This window comes from Phocoena sinus, chromosome 13 (genome assembly GCF_008692025.1).
Source record: "Phocoena sinus isolate mPhoSin1 chromosome 13, mPhoSin1.pri, whole genome shotgun sequence".
Taxonomy (NCBI): Eukaryota; Metazoa; Chordata; class Mammalia; order Artiodactyla; family Phocoenidae; genus Phocoena; species Phocoena sinus.
Window position 1 is genome coordinate 79,814,505 of NC_045775.1, and position 18,939 is coordinate 79,833,443.

The 18,939-nt window shown below is 48.2% G+C and overlaps 1 long non-coding RNA gene across 8 annotated transcripts in view; it reads left to right on the plus strand.

Moving 5' to 3' along the window:
• The window catches only part of LOC116764525, a 138,595-nt gene that overhangs the window by 97,467 nt on the left and 22,189 nt on the right, over positions 1-18,939 (plus strand). For 5 of the 8 annotated variants that reach the window (XR_004352922.1, XR_004352920.1, XR_004352919.1 and 2 more), the window contains one exon: positions 14,053-14,152. This is a non-coding gene — a long non-coding RNA (uncharacterized LOC116764525). Of the gene's footprint in view, positions 1-9,420; positions 9,592-11,902; positions 12,069-14,052; positions 14,153-18,939 lie in introns of those variants that run through there. The other 3 variants (XR_004352924.1, XR_004352921.1, XR_004352923.1) reach the window with 2 other exon arrangements.

Below are 18,939 nucleotides of genomic sequence, written 5' to 3' on the forward strand. Positions count from 1 at the left end.
CGAGGACGGAAGATGGAGATCAGGCAAAAACTCAGGAGAGCCGAATAAAGTGTAGACTTTCATCAGCAGTGTGGTCATTCATTGTGACAAATGGGCCATAGTAATGTAAGACGTTAACAACAGAAGAAACTAGATGCGATGAACTCTTTGGACTACTTTCACAACTTTTCTGGAAATCTAAAATTATTCCGAAATAAAAACTTCATGAAATAAAAAAGCTACTCTCTTCCCCTCCCCCTCTCTCCTCTCTCCTCCCTCCCCGGTTCCCTTCCTTGAAGAACAGCCCTATCACACACGTTCCAGTACCTTGCATCACTCTGCAGGAGCTTCTCCAGACCCTGTGTGTGTGCAGTCTGCTCCAGTCCCCAGACAGGCAAATAGGGCCAGGGAGCGGAAGTGACATGTCGTGAGTAGCAAAGTGTGAGCAGTGACCCCAGGACTCAGACTGGGCTCTCCTGGCCCTACCCCATCACCTTGCCACGCCGCTTTCCACACGTCCCTCTGAGCACAAAGCATGGGAATTGATACACTTATACTCCAACTTGACTTGCCTCGACTTGACCTACAAGTTGGAGGCACCATCTTGCTGTTCCTTCCCCTTGGAAGCAGAAAGAAGACAGCCAGGAGCTGGCACTGGTGCTGGAATGCCTTCCTGTCCACAGAACTAGCCCTCATCTCTCTGTGCCAGGCACTCTCACATGTAACGATGTCATTTGGTCAACCCCCAAAATGTCATGAGAGGAGGCGATTATTCCCAATTTGCAGATGAGAACACGGAGGCTAGAAAGTGACTACAACTGGAGGCAAACCCTTTTCCTTTTTCCCGATCACCTGTCCACCCTGGCTCTGGCTCTGACCAGCACCCACCTGCCTGGGGTCCCAGATAGAAGCTGTTCATTCCCCCAGGTGTGAGCTCATGACATCCATCACCACCCATGGCTTGACACGGCCTCCCTCACAGATAATCACCTGTTCTCTGCATACGAGTGCGCCTTAGGGAGCTTATCAAATCCCAAAGGGGAAATTGCATCCTCTGGGGAAAATATCTGTGGCGAGGGGACCGTCTTGTTTCCTCTAGCCGTCCTTCTGGATCACAGCCGAGTCCCTCAACGCACGCACGTGGCACCCGAGAGTGTGGGCAGAAGCGCTCCTGCTGAGTGGGATGAAACCTTGCAAGTACTCTGAGGGTTGAAACTTTGAAGAGGTTGACATCTTTGAGAGCTGAAGAACCTTTGAATCTCCCTTCGGCTCCCTCTACCCCGACCACAGCCCTTCTCTTGATGTCAAACACGTGCTCAGGTTGAAAACAATGAGGCACGTGGCTAAGCCGACAGGACTGTTTTTCTTGTTGCTGCCTCAGTGGTTGGAAACAGACCTGCCTCGGAGATCCCCACGACACTTTAAATGGAGGACACCCCCTGTCGGCCGTCTCCACGGATTTGCAAGAAAGAGCAGGGAATGACATCTCTGCCGCCTGGAACGGCGCCTGTGTGACCTGGCAGCGTTGGGGGTGGGTCCCTCTTCCAGCTGCGGAGAAGAGGGGACAAAGGTGCCTGGACTTACTGGGAAGGATGTCAAGATTAAACTGAAATGTCCAGGAGCCCATAGATGGAACCTTCCAGAACAGTGTATGACATGACCCCCTTCACCCACACCAGCCATACAGGTGACATCTGCCTCTACCTGATAAACAGCCTCCCTTCAAACCAGAACACCTGGCTTCCATGCTCTCTTCTGCCACTGAACCAGCCATGGCACCCTGGGTGAGTCCCATGGTCTCTTACCAAAGAAGCGGACTGAATATTTTCTGAAGAATCCTAGCTCTAAAAGTCTATGAGTTCTTTTGTCTGTGAGTTAATGGGAAATCGGCTACATCTCGTCCTCTTCTCTATATGGTCGAAGTCAGGAAACATTAACAGCCAGAGATGAGCTGACCAAATTCTGAAGAGGGAAGGATTTGGGGACCAAATGGGGAAGGATGGGGGACCAAAACAGGTAACAAGAGTATATGAACAGAGGAAATTCAGGTTGAATCAACTTTCAACAAATCTTTATTGAGTAACTTCTGCATGAGAGTCACCAAACTGTCAGAGGGAGAAAAGATAAAACCAAGATTCTCTCCCTGAAAATCCTACATTCTAAGTGATGCATTCCGTAATGCTCAGCAGAGGAAAAATAACCCAGAACTTTGCATATACAATAGGCACTGTGGGCACAGTAAGGCTAAAAAGAGAGACAGATGTAGAGCAGGAGGTCAATTTCAGGCGTAGAGCAACGAAAGAAAGGGAGGAAGGGTAGCCTTCAAGCATCAAGCCCAGTAATAGGGCCTTACTCTGTGGTCGATCCTAGCACCCCAGAATTTAGCCCTAGGTACCACCATGCCCAAAGCTCCATCACTAGGAGGGGCTACCAGGATTCTGGGGATGATGGCAGGTTTCGAGAGGATGTTGGGATCACTGGGCTGTGAGGATACTGGAGAGAGAGGGGAATGGGGTAGGGAGGCCGAGGCCTGATGCACAGTGGGGGCTGTTTTATATTAAGGACTACATAGCGGGTCAGGATATGAGGCAAAGTGGGCCCCCTCTACCCCCACACACCTGTTTACTGACGCTCCGTAGGACCTAATTCCTCACCGGCGTGAGCTAACACTAGAAGCTCCTGGCCATCACTCATAAGTTTCATCATGTGAACGAGTTTTCAGGTCTCCTCCTGGAAACAAGTTGAGATAACTGGGAAGTTCGCAAGAGGCTGGGTCTCTAAGTTGGCTGGACAAGAAGGATTTTTCTGCATCATAACTTACAGAGGGTCCCACCTGCGTCCAGAAGGGGAAGTAGATACTTGTCTTGCTTTGGAGACCTCATGGGGGAATTAAGCAGAATATAATTTCTGTCGAGAACAAAGCGGGGTCAGAGTTCCGAGAAGGGAGTCCTCCTTGCTAAGGGGATGGTCTGAGCTGAGAACTCACAGGCTGTGCTTGCATTGCACGGTTCTACCCTTCGTTCCAACAACAGAACGTAGACTCAGTGTCTGTGGAACGGAGCTGGAGGGGCCTTCACAGTTGGTTTTAAAGGTAAACTAACCACGACACCTGGGTCTTTTCATCATCTGTATCAGTTTGCTGGGACCATAACCAAGTTATCAAAGCAGGGGCTTAGAACAGAAACTTACTGTCTCAGTTCTGCAGATCTGAGGTCTGAGATCAAGATGTCGGCAGGGCTGGCTCCTTCTGAGGCCGCAGCGGAAATGTGTTCCAGGCCTCTCCTGGCTCCTGGTGGTTGGCTGGCTGTCTCTGGGGCTCCTTGGCTTGTTCCTGCATGACCCCAATCTCTGCCCCCATCTTCACATGGTGTTCTCTTTTTGTGGATGCCTCTGTGTCCAGATTTCCCTTTTTTAATTTTTAGAAGGGCATCGGTCATGTTGGATTAGGGGCCCACACTAATCCCGTAGGACCCCGTCTTAGCTAATTATATCAGCCATGACCTTATTTCCAAGTAAGATCGCATTTTGAGTTTCTGGGGGTTAGGCTTTTAACATGTCCCTTTAATTTAGAGGGACATAATTCAACCCATAACAGCATCCTTTCTGCACAGGGAGCCAAGCTGGAGGACCCATCAGGTCCCAGGAAAAGGGATGCAGGGGACTGGGTCCCTCCCTGTTTGAAGCAGCTTTGGAGGACCCATCATCACAGGTGTAGACTGAGCTCAGGTCCACGGCAGAGCCCGGTGTGAGCTGAGATCACGGGACCTCCATCCCCCTGCTGGGGGCAGGCCCTGGGGCAGGCCTCCCAGACCCACCCCAACAGGGGGCTACCCCAGGCTGAGGATGACCCTGGGATTCTGGCACACACCCAGAGGTGAGAACCACTGCCCCGTGTGGCAGACCCGGAATAATGGGCTGCTCCGGGCACCAGCTGAACCCACCCAGGTAAGACGTGGCCCCGCTGTGCTTCAGCTTCCCCCACTGTAAAACGGAGGTGATGCTCTGTCCTGCCCTGCCCACCTCGGGTCAGGCGAAGCCCCAGCGGGAAACCAAGATGGGACGGCTTTGAGAAGACCCCACATCTAGTGACACAGAGAGTACTGACGCTCTGTGCAGCCCTGGCCAGCGGGCGCCAACCGGCTGTCTCACCTCCTCGGGGCATCCCGAGTGCCTGCTGGCAGGAACACTGTCTGATGACTAAAACGTACCTGGCCTTCCCCAGCCCCGCTTCACACGCAGTACAGGCTCAGCCAGTCCTCGTTGGCAGCCTGCCCTGCCTCTCCGGCTGCTCAAGGCAGAGGCTGAAACCCATCCGGGTTGCGTTTCAGGAGTCCCGGCCTGCCCTCCTGGGCGCTGAGCTCTGAGGGCAGCAGCCTTTGGGGCTGGGCTCTGGCCAGGTGAGCCAGCTGCACCTGTGGCTCCGGTTTCTCCCTTGCCCACCCCCCCACCCCGCCCCAGCTTTTTTTCCAGAGTGCCTCCATCCTGCAAGACTGACAGCTGACTCTGGGCTGGGCACAGAGTATAGGAAGTGGTCTTTTCAAACGTCCCTCGCAGCCCCAGCTGCCAGAAGCCCTCCTGCCGCCGCGTTGCCTTATTTACCCTGGCCACCAGGCCTCTCCTGGCCGCCCTGAGAAAACCGATTATGGTCCAGAGCCAGGTCCTTGCGTGTTTCCTCTCTGGAGGTGAATTGAGTTTTAAAAGAAAGGTTTCCTGCCTCCCGTGACACCGTTTTGGTTCGTTTTATCTGTCTCCACCTGCGGGGCAGGGAATTAACCTGCTGCCCAGGGCCGGGCCAGCGAACGTTGTAAGGCGAGCAAAGCTCACGAGCGTGGGTCTGACACCACACCAAGGAGGCCTGTTCTCCTCCACAGAGCATTGTGGGAGGGAGGCCCAGGCCCAAATCTGAACAGGGCTCTGCGTAACTCGATATGTTTTCTTTCGTTGCTGTAGTCACCGTGTGCCAGATTTAACTCTGCCCCATCTGTGTCTGTGTATGTTGGGTTGTTGCAGGGGGAGGGGAGAACGGGGGGGGGCACCGGAGGGGGAGGGGAGTGTATCCATGTGGTTTTTTTTTTCCTCTCCATCTTCCTTTTTTCTTTTGCCTGCCTTGCTCACTCTTTGCTAGATGTACCCTAACACGACTGTCCTCATGTCTCGGTCCTTAACCCTTTGGGGATGGGCGCTGCGTCTTGCGCTTCCTGTAATGCATCTTCACAAACTCCCTCAGGCGCCCTGTCTGGGAAGCGCCAGCCCTGTCAGAGTTAACAGCGGGCCTCTGGAAACTTGAACTTCCCCCAGAAGTGCTTGTGCAGTAATTAGTAGAGCCCCACTCAGATATAGAAAAAGATCCCATCGATTATAAACAAACAAGCAGCAAAGGACCTCAGAGCCAAGAGTCACCCATGTGCCCCAGGCCCGCGGCAGGTACCCGCTTTGCCAAAGGCTCAGGTCGTGTAGCTTCCAGAAATGAGATGGAAGGATAAGCTTGATACTCCAGCAAGATTCAGAAGGAAGGTGGGAATCTGTTGTCCAATGAAAGCCTATCAGGCTGGGCCTCACTCCTGAGATGCCCAAGGTGAACCGACCCGAGGATGGTAGAAAGAGTCACTCTTGGCGGCCTGGGCTGATGGATGGATGTTCCTTCCTGGCTGAATAGAAACCTTGCTTCACATTGCTGGAGGGAGATGCAGGCTAGCCAAATATTCTGGTACCTACTAAAGGGTGGTGGCCAGAGAGAGCTCCTCACACAGGGCGGGCTCTGCTCTCAAGGGGGGGTGGACATCATTCCTCAGGCCCCAGGGCCCCGCGGGATCAGGGGGTGGGAGTGAAGAGCCTTAGTCTCGCTGTTTATTTCTCTCAGCCATCACGGAAATGCTGAAAAATACAGAACTTTGGGTCTCCTTGAGAGGGGAAGATGTCTTGGCTCATCCTGGGCTATATTTAGAATGGAAAATGTGCTGGCTCAGAGAAAACTGGTCATGTGCCCTTCTCCAGGCTGCGCACTGAGCTGGGAACCCCGCCCCGTGCTCCCCATCCTTCACACAGCTCTGACACCCGCTTCCTTCTCCGGGGAGCCCTCCCAGCCTGTAGGAAGACCCCACAGGGTAAGGCCCGGTTTTCCCGGTTAATAAACTTCACAAGCGTCCCCCCTCTCGCGAGGACCACGAGAACCTAGTGTAGCACTGTTTGCAAGGCCAGGTGTGAGCTCCGAGCTCAGAAGGGCATGTTGGACGTGAACGTGGAAATTCCACTACCTTCCCCACTCCTGCTTCTCCAGGGGTGAGGGCTGGAGACAGTGTGGCAGGGAGTGGACGCAGGGATCCTGGCCCGAACGACAGTCCTGGGTCCAACGCCATGATTGTACTCTGGGGAGTAATGTCACCTTAGGCACAGAGAGCTTCGTGGTGGTGATGATTCAGCGGGTCCCCATCAGCACCCAGTTAACTTTCTTTTCGTAACCATCAAAATTTTTTTTAACATCTTTATTGGAGTATAATTGCTTTACAATGGTGTGTTAGTTTCTGTTTATAAGAAAGTACATCCGTTATACATATACATATGTTCCCACATCTCTTCCCTCTTGCGTCTCCCTCCCTCCCACCCTCCCTATCCCACCCCTCTAGGTGGTCACAAAGCACTGAGCTGATCTCCCTGTGCTATGCGGCTGCTTCCCTCTAGCTATCAGAGTGTTTTTAATGAACCTGGAGGTTTGTTGCATCACTGCTTTTCTCGTGAATCTGCACATGATTTCTCAGAAAGAACAATCCAAACCCGCCCTGTCGCCGACGCTGCCCAGCGCTACTTCCCACTTTACTGGGGACAGGGGTCAGAAGAGGCACCGCTGAAGACAGGCGTCTGTCACCCGTGCTCGTGGGGACAAGGAGGGCAAGGAGGCAGTGGGTACACAGTGGGACTCTCACTTCTTGGGCACCTGTCGTGGGCCAGGGGCGCCACGCACCATTTCTGATCCTCACATCCCCTCTGTGAGGTGGGAATTATCGAGTCCTTTTTCCCGTTCAGGAAACCAAGGGTTAAATGCCTTGTCCGTGGACCTTTCCCCCACCCTCCTTGCCCAGCTCCCCACCACGTCTTGCTGGTTGTCTCTGTGAAATGCAGCCCCTTGGTCTCCCACAACATCGCCCGCAGCCCAACTTCTCACCCCGCTAGACTCACATTCCTCACAGACCAGCCTGATAGTTGGGAAATGCATGCTCCGCCCTGGAACCTGACAGCGGCTTCTTGCTGCTCTTAGAATGGAATTCTGACTTCTCCCTGTGCACAGCCAGCACCTCCCCTAGGTCCTAGCTGTGGCTCACCCACTATGCTCAGGCTGGTCCTGCCTCAGGGCCTTTGCATGTGCTATTCCGTGCCCCTGGTTTGGACCCTGGACTCTGAATACACTTCTGGTCTCTTCCTAGCAAGGTCTGAGGCACTGTTCTAGCTTTTTTTTGTTGTTCTAGGTTAACTCTGCAGCCCACTCTTGTACATCTGTTCTCTTGGGCAGGAAGCAGGCATTCCGGCTCTCACACTCTGGGGCTGGTACCTCCATCGCCAAGGCTCAGGCCACATCAGTACCCTGTAGTCTGTTCCCTTGTCCCAGCGTGAGCCACGCTCCCAAGATGCAGGGCAGCTGCCTCCTTCTTGCACAGGCTCTGGTGGATGTGATTTTTCCACCTAGGTCCCCTCGGCCAGAGCTCAAGGCTCTGCGATTAGGGCGAAATGGCTCCTCATTCGTGGGGCTTTAGCACATGAACTGACACATCATGTCCTAGAGGCCTGTCCAGAGGGGAAGAGGACAACCTTTGCCTGCTTTAGACGGCCTTTCTTAAACCCAGCGCATTCTGCACTAGGATTTTCCTATTCAATTATTGCCTCATCTCAGAAGAAAACTCTCTTATAACTAGCATAGCTTGGGCTGGCTTGAACATCTAGCACCTCCCCACACACCATTTGATCTATTGCTTCAAAATAATTTGTTTCCAGTTATCAGGCCACTGAGATCCACCAATCACCTGGAAGCAGCCCCATATTTGCTGCTCAGAAAAACTGGCCCTTTCAAAGAGCTACTCAAAGGTGGCCTGGGACAGTAGCCACTTGGAGGGGACACTTTAAGACAACAGCTGATCCTTTGCACAGGGTATTTGAGGCCCCCAGAGGGCAAATAAGGTTCCCTTCCTCCTACCCTCTGCTGATTTCACCAGCCTCCCCCTCTGAGGTCTACACAGCTTGAAGTACGTGCCTTCTAGCTCAAAACTGAAATTTTCAAATGAGAAAAGAAAAGAGACAGAGAGAAGACAAATGTGAAATAACATTGACTAGATCATTGAGGCAGCCTGTCAACCATATTTTGCCTCTCTGAGTTTTTTTTTTAGCCCTAGTGTCACACCTTCCTTGTCATCAATTTTTAACACGTGAGCTTTTTGTAATTAAAATTCAGTGTCATCAAACAGGTCATAGAGTGTGAGCAATATTCTCTTTGTTCTAGAAATCCACATGTAACGAAGCTGCCATTCACAATTGTTTTCCACTGGGCTGCTTATTAAAAGAAAAAAAAATGATTTTCAAGGAACAGAGATAGGTGCATTTTCCCAGCATGGGGTCCATCAGGAATGAAAAACTTACCAATCATAGCCCAGGCCCTGAGGGGGGTGTGTGTGTGGCAGGGATGTTGTCAGATGTCAGTTTGGGCTGATTGTTTCTGAGGCCACGTGACTACGATTCTTGGGTTTCCTGTGGTGCATTTTATAGACTGATGTCCCTTTTTAGAGATAAATTATTAGATGAATGTTTATAGATGAATGCACATTCAATGTGCTGGAGTTGAGGTGGGGAGCCCCGCGAAGCTGCAGGAAAAGGCTTGAGAAGACAGACAGGGACGAGGGCGCTGAGCTGGGCGCCCGTTGTCTGTGACCGAGACCTCCTGCACCGGAGACAAGAATCCTGATGGTCAGACCCCAAGTCTCACCTGGAGAATGAGTGAAACCAAAGCAGCCTCTGCCAAAGGCCCCAAAGGCCCACCATGGGGGTCACAAACCACAGTAGGGCCTGGTTTTTTGGTTTGTTTTCAACACCTGAGCCAACGTGTAAAAATCTAGTGGCTTCGGGCTCTCTTTACAAAAACAGAGGATTTGGGCTCACAATGTCTGACCCCCCAGTATCAATCTGCTAAAGCTTCTTATTAGCTGCCCATGGTCCCTCACTCCTTAGCTACTGAGCCCTGTGGGTCTCTGAGTTGTGGCCTCGCCTCCCGGGACATTTAGATAGGAAGAACAATCTTTCTTCCTTTGGGGCACCTCACTCCCTCCTACCGGGGTAGCTGTGGGCAAATCATCCTAGAGCCTCAGTTTTCCCATCTCTATAACGGGATGACAATGGGCCCTCACAGGGTGGTCCGTAAAAGCTCCCTCCCCTCTGCCTGCACATCCTCAGGGGCCACCGGTGTGTTTTTCTGGAGGGAAGTCAGCTGGGTACTCTGTGTGTCAGCAGCCTGCATGCCGTCGTCCTCCTGAATGCTTTGTTGGAGGAGTGAAGACAGAATTATTCAGAAACAAGTGATTTCCCAGCTGCGGTCTCCTCTCTGATGACAAAGGACTCCCTCGGCCCACATGGGAGGTGAGGCAAGAATTACGTGCTGTAGAAAGAAAGGCTGCTGGGACCATCTTGAGTTTGTTTGTAACAAATCTCCAGTAATTTAGATCTTTTTAATTCACAGTAAATCCGATTCCCTCGACAACATCTACAGTAAAGTATCAGGAGTGTGTGTGGAGACCAAGCGTGGGGAGGCTTTTTGTGTTCCCACCACCAAATCCATAGTTACCCTCCAAGTTGAAATCTTATCATATTTAACTGGTTCCACATAAACAGATCTGTGTATATTTTCAGTAGTTTCAGCTGAAACCTGTTAAGAACAGATGTGCAGATGGTCGCCCAGCACTGATCCATTTAAATGTAGTTTTCCACGAGCAGCGTTTTCCCTCTGCCCTTCCTTGAGGGGGGAAGAATAAGAAAGTGGGACCGTTATTAAGATGGATATTACACGCTTCTGAGTCTCTGCAACCAGCGTTTGCTGTCGGTTTTCCAACAGCAATGTGGCTCACGAGGCTGTGAGCACAGGGTGTGCCATAACGGACGATGTTTGACCCCGTGTGGCTGGGAGGATGGGCCCTTAGCTCTCTCTGGCTGCCGCCCATGTAAGGGTGCTTTCCCGGCTGCTGGGGAGTCGAGCAGCCCCTGTCCGAAGGCTGGAGTAAGTAAGTTATTCACCTCTTTGACCCTTTAGTTTTTTTAAGCAGAAAAAAAAAAGGTGAGGGGGGATATAAAAGAACTCCTACAACTCAGCAACAACCAAAATCAAATCATCTGATTTCTAACTGGGCAAAGGACTTGAAAGGCTATTTCTCCAAAGGAGACAAATGGCCAAGAAGCCATGAAAAGATGGTCAGCATCACTGAGAATTAGGGAAATGCAAATCAAAACTATAAGGAGATACCGCCTCACACCCATGAAGAGGGTTAGTATTAAAATTTTTTAAAAAAAACAGAGAATCACAAGTATTGGCAAGGATGTGGAGAAATTGGAACCCTCATACACTGCTGGTGGGAAGTGGAGGTATGGAGGTTCCTCGAAAAATTAAAAATAGAACGACCATATATGAGCCAGCAATTCCTCTTCCGGGTATACAGCCAAAAGCTTTGAAAGCAAGATTGCAAAGAGACTCTTTCGCACTCATGATTATAGCAGCAGTATTGGCAGTAGCCAAAAGGCGGAAGCAACCCATGTGTCCATCAACAGGTGAATGGATAATCAAACGTGCTCCGTCCATACAATGGAATATTATTCAGCCTTTAAAAGGGAATTCAGACACGCACTACAGCAGAGGTGAACCTCAAGGACATTACGCCAATTGAACTAAGCCAGTCGCCAAAAGACAAATCCTGTATGACTCCACTTACATGAGGTATATAGAGTAGGCGAATTCACAGAAACAGAAAGTAGAAGGGTGGCTGCCAGGGGCCGGGGGAGGGGGCAGTGGGGAGTTACTATTTAATAGGTATAGAGTTTCAGTTTTGCAAGATGAAAAAGTTCTGGAGATCTGTTGCATAATAATATTTATGTACTTACTACTGAGCTGTACACTTAAAATGGTTAAGATGGTAAAAATGAAAATGGGGGAGAGCGGGTCAAATCGTGCTACCGATCCATGGATGGGTGAGAGGATTCCGTGAGATAATGCGCACTTAGCAGGACTTTATCCTGTGGGCTGCGGAGATTATAACTAAGATGCAATGAGTTAAGGCGGGTTGTTTCCCCAGGTTTGAATTTTTCTTCTCCAGAAGGCTCCTCTCCTACCTTCCCATTGCCCACCTGACAGAGCTCATCCGGCCTTCCAGGTCCCCATCACAGGCTGTAGCCCTCTCGAGGACTGTCCCCATGGGCTCAGCCCGTGCCTCTGGGGCACAGAGCTCTGCCCTCCTGGCCTGCTTTCCCCAGCTGGCGCTGGCTGTGAGAGGCTGCCCGGCTGCTTTCAGTGGCCTCTGAATAAACCACAGGACCCCCAGTTCCTTCTGTCTGCAGGCTTTCATCCCATTGAATTTGCCCTGCATTGGGAGGGAGAGGGAGAGCTTGGATGGGGGAACATGATAGCAGATGAGCCTCAGGGGTTCAATGCCAGCTGCTTCCAGCTCCAGTTCTGCCCCATTGGAACCCCTTAGCCCCAGTGTGTCATGGGTGAAAGAGGGGTGAGGGCCGAGTTGGGCTTCATAATCTCTAAAGATTCCAGATCTTTGCGGGGTAGCGGGGAGGGGGGGCTCTGTCCTCCGAGTTCTGTCCAGCCTGGTCCCCTCCACATGCCTGAGTTTGCTCGGTACCTAACAGGACCTTGTGAGCTGAGCGCTAACACAGCACCTCTGTGTTCTTATGTGAGCTGGGACCTGGTGGTGGTATGTCCTGGGCCCTGGGAGCAGCACGAGGCTTGGAGGCCCTGGCAGAGAGATCTTCAGCAAGACAGGCATCTCTGCTACCCGACAGGAGGAGACCCCCAGCAGGGCTTGGACTCATCTGAATAGAAAGACGAGCAGCTGGCTTGGGAGGTGAGATCAGATTCCTGGGGCAAAGCGGTACCACATTTGTCTTAATGAGTAGGAAAGAACAAAATCAAAGCATTCGTTAACACTTCAAAGAAGTTAAAAGAGCCCATTTGGCTCCCAAGTGCTACCTCTCCTGGCCGGTTAAGTGTCTGGTGAAGAATCCCATTATCCTACTCAGGGGGAAGATGCCAAGGGCTTCTCTTGCTGGCTGAGAATTGTGGGGAGGCCCCCTGCTCTCGGCGGGGGGCGCTGCTTCCGGATCCCAGCCTCTGATCTGTTTAGGAGATGCTTCTAGGGTTTCATACTTGTCTGTATGACATCGTGATCCTCTCCAGGCTTTTCATATCCCTTCTGTATTTCTTTCCCCTGATGATTTTCTTACCGGCTCTTTTTGCTGTCATTTCCAGAAGTTAATACTCAAAAGCCTTGATTTCTAGGACCAGTTCTGGACTTTACAGGAGCAAAAATCAATAGGCTCAAAACTTGGCTTCATTATCCATTTGACTCAAGCTGGTTTGGGGCAACGCCTCTGAACCCCAGCCAGAAACATCCGCAAACGGGGCTCTTGCCTGGAATCTCACTGCTCACACAGGAGACTTGAGCAACACTTAGCAAGTGTGCCCCTCCCCTCGCCCCACCCCGGGGGAGTTTCAGTCCAGAGCTGCCCCTCCTGACAAGAGACCCCCGAAGTGAGCCTGGTCAGACTCTCCCACTCTGCCTCCATCTTCTCCAGACTGCTTTCTAGATTCCCTTCCTTTACTCACGTTGCTACCCCCCAACCACCGATATTTTCAGAAACGACACACATATTCACCCATCACTCTGGTTTCCAAATATTATCTTTATCAGTACAGTGGTGTTGCCCTAAAATGACTGACAGCTGCATGACCTTTCTTTGCAGCCACAAATGAAAGGGGACTTAAAAGGTATGTGCGTGTGTGCGCGCGTGCTCGAGCGCATGCCTGACTAACGCACATACGCCTGATGGAAACCAGGATAAATTACAGAGAACGGCAATGTAATGATTACGAAAAGGTATACGAGGCATAACCCATTAGTGAGCTACATTTTGTTCAAAGCTGAGATACTTGGGCAGAATAACAAGCTTTGTGCCGGAATGCAGTCAGCTGTAGCAATGACTAATAATATAGTTGAGGATCTGTTCGCATTTTTCCCCTTTTGTGCCTATTTTCATAAGTTAATAACTCAAGCATGAAATTGTTTCAGGCTGAAAACTGGTGGTGAGAGCACAGCAAACTTTGTGGGAAACAACTCTGTGTTGTTGTTGTTACTTAATTTAGTTCGGCTGTTTTTAAGTTAGGGGAGTGGAAATGTCCATGCGAGTTTTCGTGAGCCATGTGTGTTTGTGAAGCCCGAGAAAGTTTGGGATTGTGTTAAACAAAGCACATTTTTACTGACTACAGATAGAGGTTTTCTTTTCATACATGTGTGCTTCTGCTTAGTACGGGTCGGGATCGTTGGCGGCAGGGGGTGGGTAGGTTTGGAAGAAATTGAATCAGAACGTTATAAATGACATCATTCTGGACTCACCTGCCTTCAACTAGAAAACTTCTATCCCAAGTCGAAGAGCCTGGTGAGCAAACAGCTGCCTTAAACAGCTGGGGGTGGGAGTAGGGGTGAAACCCCCTGCTGGGTCTTAGTAAATTCCTGGAACAAAGGAAGGGGCAGAAACAAGATGAGTGATAGTAAGGCTGCTCATTTCTCCAGGAGTCCGGTTTACTGAGCATTTTCCTGCATCCAGAACCAGAGAAAGTGCAACTGCAGGAAACCAGATTTTCTACAAGTCTTTAAACATTTTTCCCTCCTCTTCTTTTATTGGGGCAGGAGACTGAAAAATACAGAAAAATGCAGAGAATAATATAACAAACACCTAAGTACCCACATTCCCGAATTAACAAATGGTACGATTTTGTAATGATGACTCTAACATTACTGATAAAGTTGTTTTCTTTCCTTTATTTCACAGATGGGTAAAGCGAGGAGCTGGAGGGGATAGGACACGGCTAAAGGCTGAGTGAGGCACCTCTCTTCTTTACGAACTGGATCCCTACAAGATTCTCAAGCTGGTAAGGCAAGCATTATTGTCCCCCTTTATAGCTGAAGAGCTTGGGTCCCCAGTGGATGTGGACGAGGGCCTCCGTGTTCTGAGCCCTGTGCTGGGCTCAGGGGACAGAACAGAAGACAAAGCCCAAAGCAGCCCAGATCCCTGCTGGAGGGAGGGATACAGAGAGTGCCTGCGTGGGTGGGAAGCCATTCCCTGCAGCCAGGGTCAGCTTCACCAGGCTCCTAATCCAGAAGCAAGCCAGCAAATTTTACTTAGGGAGACATTCCATAGAAAAATGTGTACTTCGTAGGGTATATTTGAATCAATGACTCAGTTACGGATCATTGCCAGAGAAAAACAAAATATCCTGCCACCCTGTGAGATGATGTGATGATTGTTATTTTTACTAGTAGATTGCTCCATTTATAAACCTTTGATGAATCCCTTTCCCCAGCCAAATGGCATCTGAACCTGTGGAGAGTTAAAAAAAAAAAAAAAAGTGAAATTGACGAGGGATGCGAGCTGGCCTTCTGTGTGTCCCGGAGCTTCTCAGGCTACAGCTCGGTGCGCGTTGCATCGGTTGAGCCCACGCTGGGTTGCATCATATGCTGAAAATCCACGTGCTCTCTGAGGGCGACAGGAGCCGGCTCGGGGTCCACCAGCTGGAATCTCAGAAAGCGCGGTCTCTAAAAATACCAGCTCTGCAGATTCACTTGGGGCCCAGGGGGCTTCTAGATTGACAGCTCCCTTTACGCACCAACCACGGGTTCAAAAAGAAAGGGGAAAAAAAAAAATCAGCATGCTTTTTTGAGTTGATTGATTTCTAGCTCCGGAGAGTTTTCGCAGATTGTTTCAGAGTGATGGAAACTCCCCCGAATTATTTTAGGAAAAGTAAAAGACAGCAAAACTTAACTAGCAGCCAGGCTGTGTCCGGGTCTGCGGCTCCGGCGCGCGCCGGCGGACGCCCAGCCTCACCGCGGCCAAGGTCACGGTTAGGCTGCGCCGGCACCTCTGAGCGGTCTGGCGCGGACAGACGCGCGCCCGGCATGTCGGTGGGGCTGCAGCCCGCCCCTCTCCAGCCCAGCCTGGAGGCTGCCTTCCCCCGCGCATCCCCGGTAGGCGAGGGGCAGGCACGGAACTCGAAGTTCCAAAGTGTAAGGGAGAAAACTGTGTCCAGTTCGCCTGAAATGAAGCACACAGCCCTGGGTGTTCAGGGTCTCCCAGCCCGACGTGTGCGAATTGTTCCCGCGAGCAATATACAGGGCTGTGTTTTGGGGGAAAAGTACTTCCTGCTGCTTCCAAAGACAGAAAAGCCACAGGGTTCCTGACATAAGGGCGTTGGCTTTATCAGCTTAGAGCAGGTCCTTCCTGGCCTCAGCCCGGGGCCCTTCCTACCACCTAGGCAGAGACACAGTCAGACAGAAACGCACAGCTCAAGCGCTGACACACACCGAGAGTTGTGTTCAACCCTCAAAAAACTGTTAGGAACAGATTGCAGAGTCGGTGCATTCTGCCTTCCTCTCTTCCCGTTGCACTGGGCACCGTGCCGCCTTTGAAGTCACCTCAATCCAAGGACAAGCAAACCTAAAGAGGGCAGTCTGGGGCCTCCAAGAAAACACCAGAAAGATTGTTGTTAAACTAGATCTACTCCAGGTTGCTTGACGTGAGAAGCTCACTGCTGCTGGAGGTGGCCTTGTGTGACCCTGGAAAGCTGGCTTTACCATAGCCCTGTGAAGAGGCAATTGCGCAGGGAAGAAGTTAAGACAGTTCCTTGAATGGATTCCTTGAGTGGGGTTTGAAAAGATTTGGTTAAGGATCTCCCCATCATTTCTAAAAACCCGCCAGCCAAATGTGAGAATTCCAGTTGCTCCCTGCCCTCATTAGTGCTTACTACAGTCAGACTTTCTGTCGTAATCATTCTAATACATGCGTAGTAAGAACTCTTTGTGATTTTAATTTGCATTTCTCTGACTAATAATAATGAGCATCTTTTCATATAGTTGTTTGTCATTCATATATGTTCTTCGGTGATATGTCTGTTTAAATATTTTGCATACACACACACACACACACACACACACACACACACACACACATATATATATAGAGAGAGAGAGAGAGAGAGAGAATTTTCAGTAAATACAAGCTGTTATTTAAAAGACCTGAATCTGGGTTTCTCTGATAGTGGTGATTAATATAGTAGAAGTGTGGTTGAAACAACGCCATAGTGAGCCTGACCTTGACTCACATGAGACTTCTAATCCATGTTTTTAGGAAAAAGAAGTTGAATTCATATTTGCAGTAAGGAAGAACATTACCCAGTTTATTAAAAAAAAAAGAAAAGACTTTTGCCCATTTTTTTAAAAATTGGGCTGTTTTCTTATTATTGAGTCTTGGCAGTTCTTTATATATTACGAATATAAGCCCCTTATTAGACATGATTTGCAAATGTTTTCTTCCGGACTATAACTTGTCTTTTCATTTTCTTAACAATGACTTTTTGTTTTTAATTTTAAAGAATTCCAATTTATCATTTTTTTCTCTTATGGATTATGCTTTTGGCTTTGTATCTAAGAAATCTTTGCCTAACCCAGGGTCATGAAGATTTTCTTCTAGAAGCTATAGATATTTCAATCTATGATGATCATTTTGAGTTAATTTTTGTAAATGGTATGAGGTACAGATCAAAGTTCACATTTTTGGCCTTTGGATATCCCAGTGTGCCCTCAACATTTGTTGAAAAAATTATCATTTCTCCACTGCATTGCTTTGCACCTTTGTTAAAAATCAGTTGTCCATAAATGAGTCTAATTTTAGACTTTGATTCTGAAGTTCCATTGGTGTTCGTGCTTGTCTTTGCTCCACTATCCTGATTATTGTAACTTTATAATAAGTCTTGAAATCAAGTGATGTAAGTTCTTCAACTTTGCTTTTCTTTTGCAAAGTTGTTTTGATTATTCTAAGTCCTCTGCATTTCCATATGGGTTTCAGAATCAGCTTGTCCATTTCTACAGAAAATCTGCTGAGATTTTGATCAGAATTACATTGAATCTACAGATCAATTTGGTGAGAATTTACACCTTAAAAATATTGAGTCTTCTCACAGATCTAGAGAACAAGCTAGTGGTTACTAGTGGGGAGAGGGAAGTGGGGAGGAGTAATATAGGGGTAGGGGGAAAAAGGGTAATTATGGGATTATATGAAATCATGTGTGTGAAACTTTTGAAAATTGTAAAGCACTATAGAATTTAAAGACTCATTCAATTAAAAAAATCTTTTTAAAAATATTGAGTCTTCTAACCCATGAACTCACTATCTCTCTATTTATTTAGGTTCTCTTTAATTTCTCTCAGCAATGTTTTGTAATTTTCAGTGTATAGGTATTGTCCATCTTCTGTCAGATTTACCCTAAATATTTTATACTTTTTGATACTATTGTAAGTGATATTTTTAAATATTCAATTTCCAATTTTTCATTGAAAGTATACAGAAATACCATTGACTTTTGTACACTAATCTCGTACCGCATATCTTTACTAAAGTCACTTTTTACATTCCAGTAACTTTTTGTTTCTATAGGATTTTCTACGTAGATTCTCATGTCATCTGCAAATGAGGACGGCTTTACTTCTCTAGTTCCAATCTAGCTCGCTTTTATTTCTGTTTCTTGCCATATTGCTCTGGATTGAATCTTCAGTACAATGTGGAATAGAATCTGTGAGAGTTTCTGATCTTAGGAGGAAAATATTCAGTCTTTCACCATCAATAATGATGTTAGCTGTTAGTTTTTAGTAGATGCCCCTTTTCAGATAGAGAAAGTTCTCATCTAGTCTTAGTTTGCCAAGAGTTTTTACCAGGAATATCTGTTGGATTATATCAAATGATTTTTTTGCATCTGTTGAGACCATAGTTTACCAGCGTCATCATTTAGCAAGTTTGAGTCAACTACAGAACATTTATCTCTTTTTACGTCCCCTTCCCTTCCCTGTTTATAATATAACTGTCTAAAATATTTCTTCTATATACATTTTGAATCACAGTTTTTGCCTCAACTGTCAACGTAATTTAGAAAAATTAAGAGGAAAAGGAAAGCCCATTGTATTTACCAGTACTACCAATATGTTTGCTTGTTGTGTTGTTTCTTCTTTACTGACATTCCAGACGTCTTTCTTTTATTGTTTCTTTTCTGTTTAGGACACTTCTTTTAGCCATTCTTATGTGGTTTTGATATATCTGCTAGTGGTATGTACTCTTAGTTTTTCTTTTTTTGAATATGTCTTCATTTCCCTTTCATTCCTGAAGGATCCTTCATTGGAAAGGACCTTTCAACTGAATATACAGCTCTGTGTTGGCAGTTCTTTTCTTTCAGCACATGAGAGTATTCTGGCCTCCATGGTTTCTAATGAAAATGTGCTGTCATTCAAAGTTTTTTCCCCTACAGGTAGTGTCATTTCTCTGTGTTTTCAATATATATATATTTTCTCTTTGTTTTTCTGAAGTGTGACTATGATGTGCCTCGATATGGATTTCTTTGGGTTTATTCTGTTTGAAGTTTGCTCAGCTTCTTAAATCTGTGTGTTTTTGTTTGTGCTTTTGTTTTTGGCAAAACTTGGGATGTTTTAAGCCCTTATTTAATTGAGTACTTTTTCAGTTTTGCCCTCTTTTCCTTTCTTACCAGAACTTGGATATCACAGAAGTTAGATCTTTTGCTATAGCCAGACAGGTCCCTGAGGCTCTGTTCCTTTTTTTTTTTTTTTTTTAATCCCCCAGCCTATTTTCTTCTCTCTGTTGTTCAGATTGGATATTTAA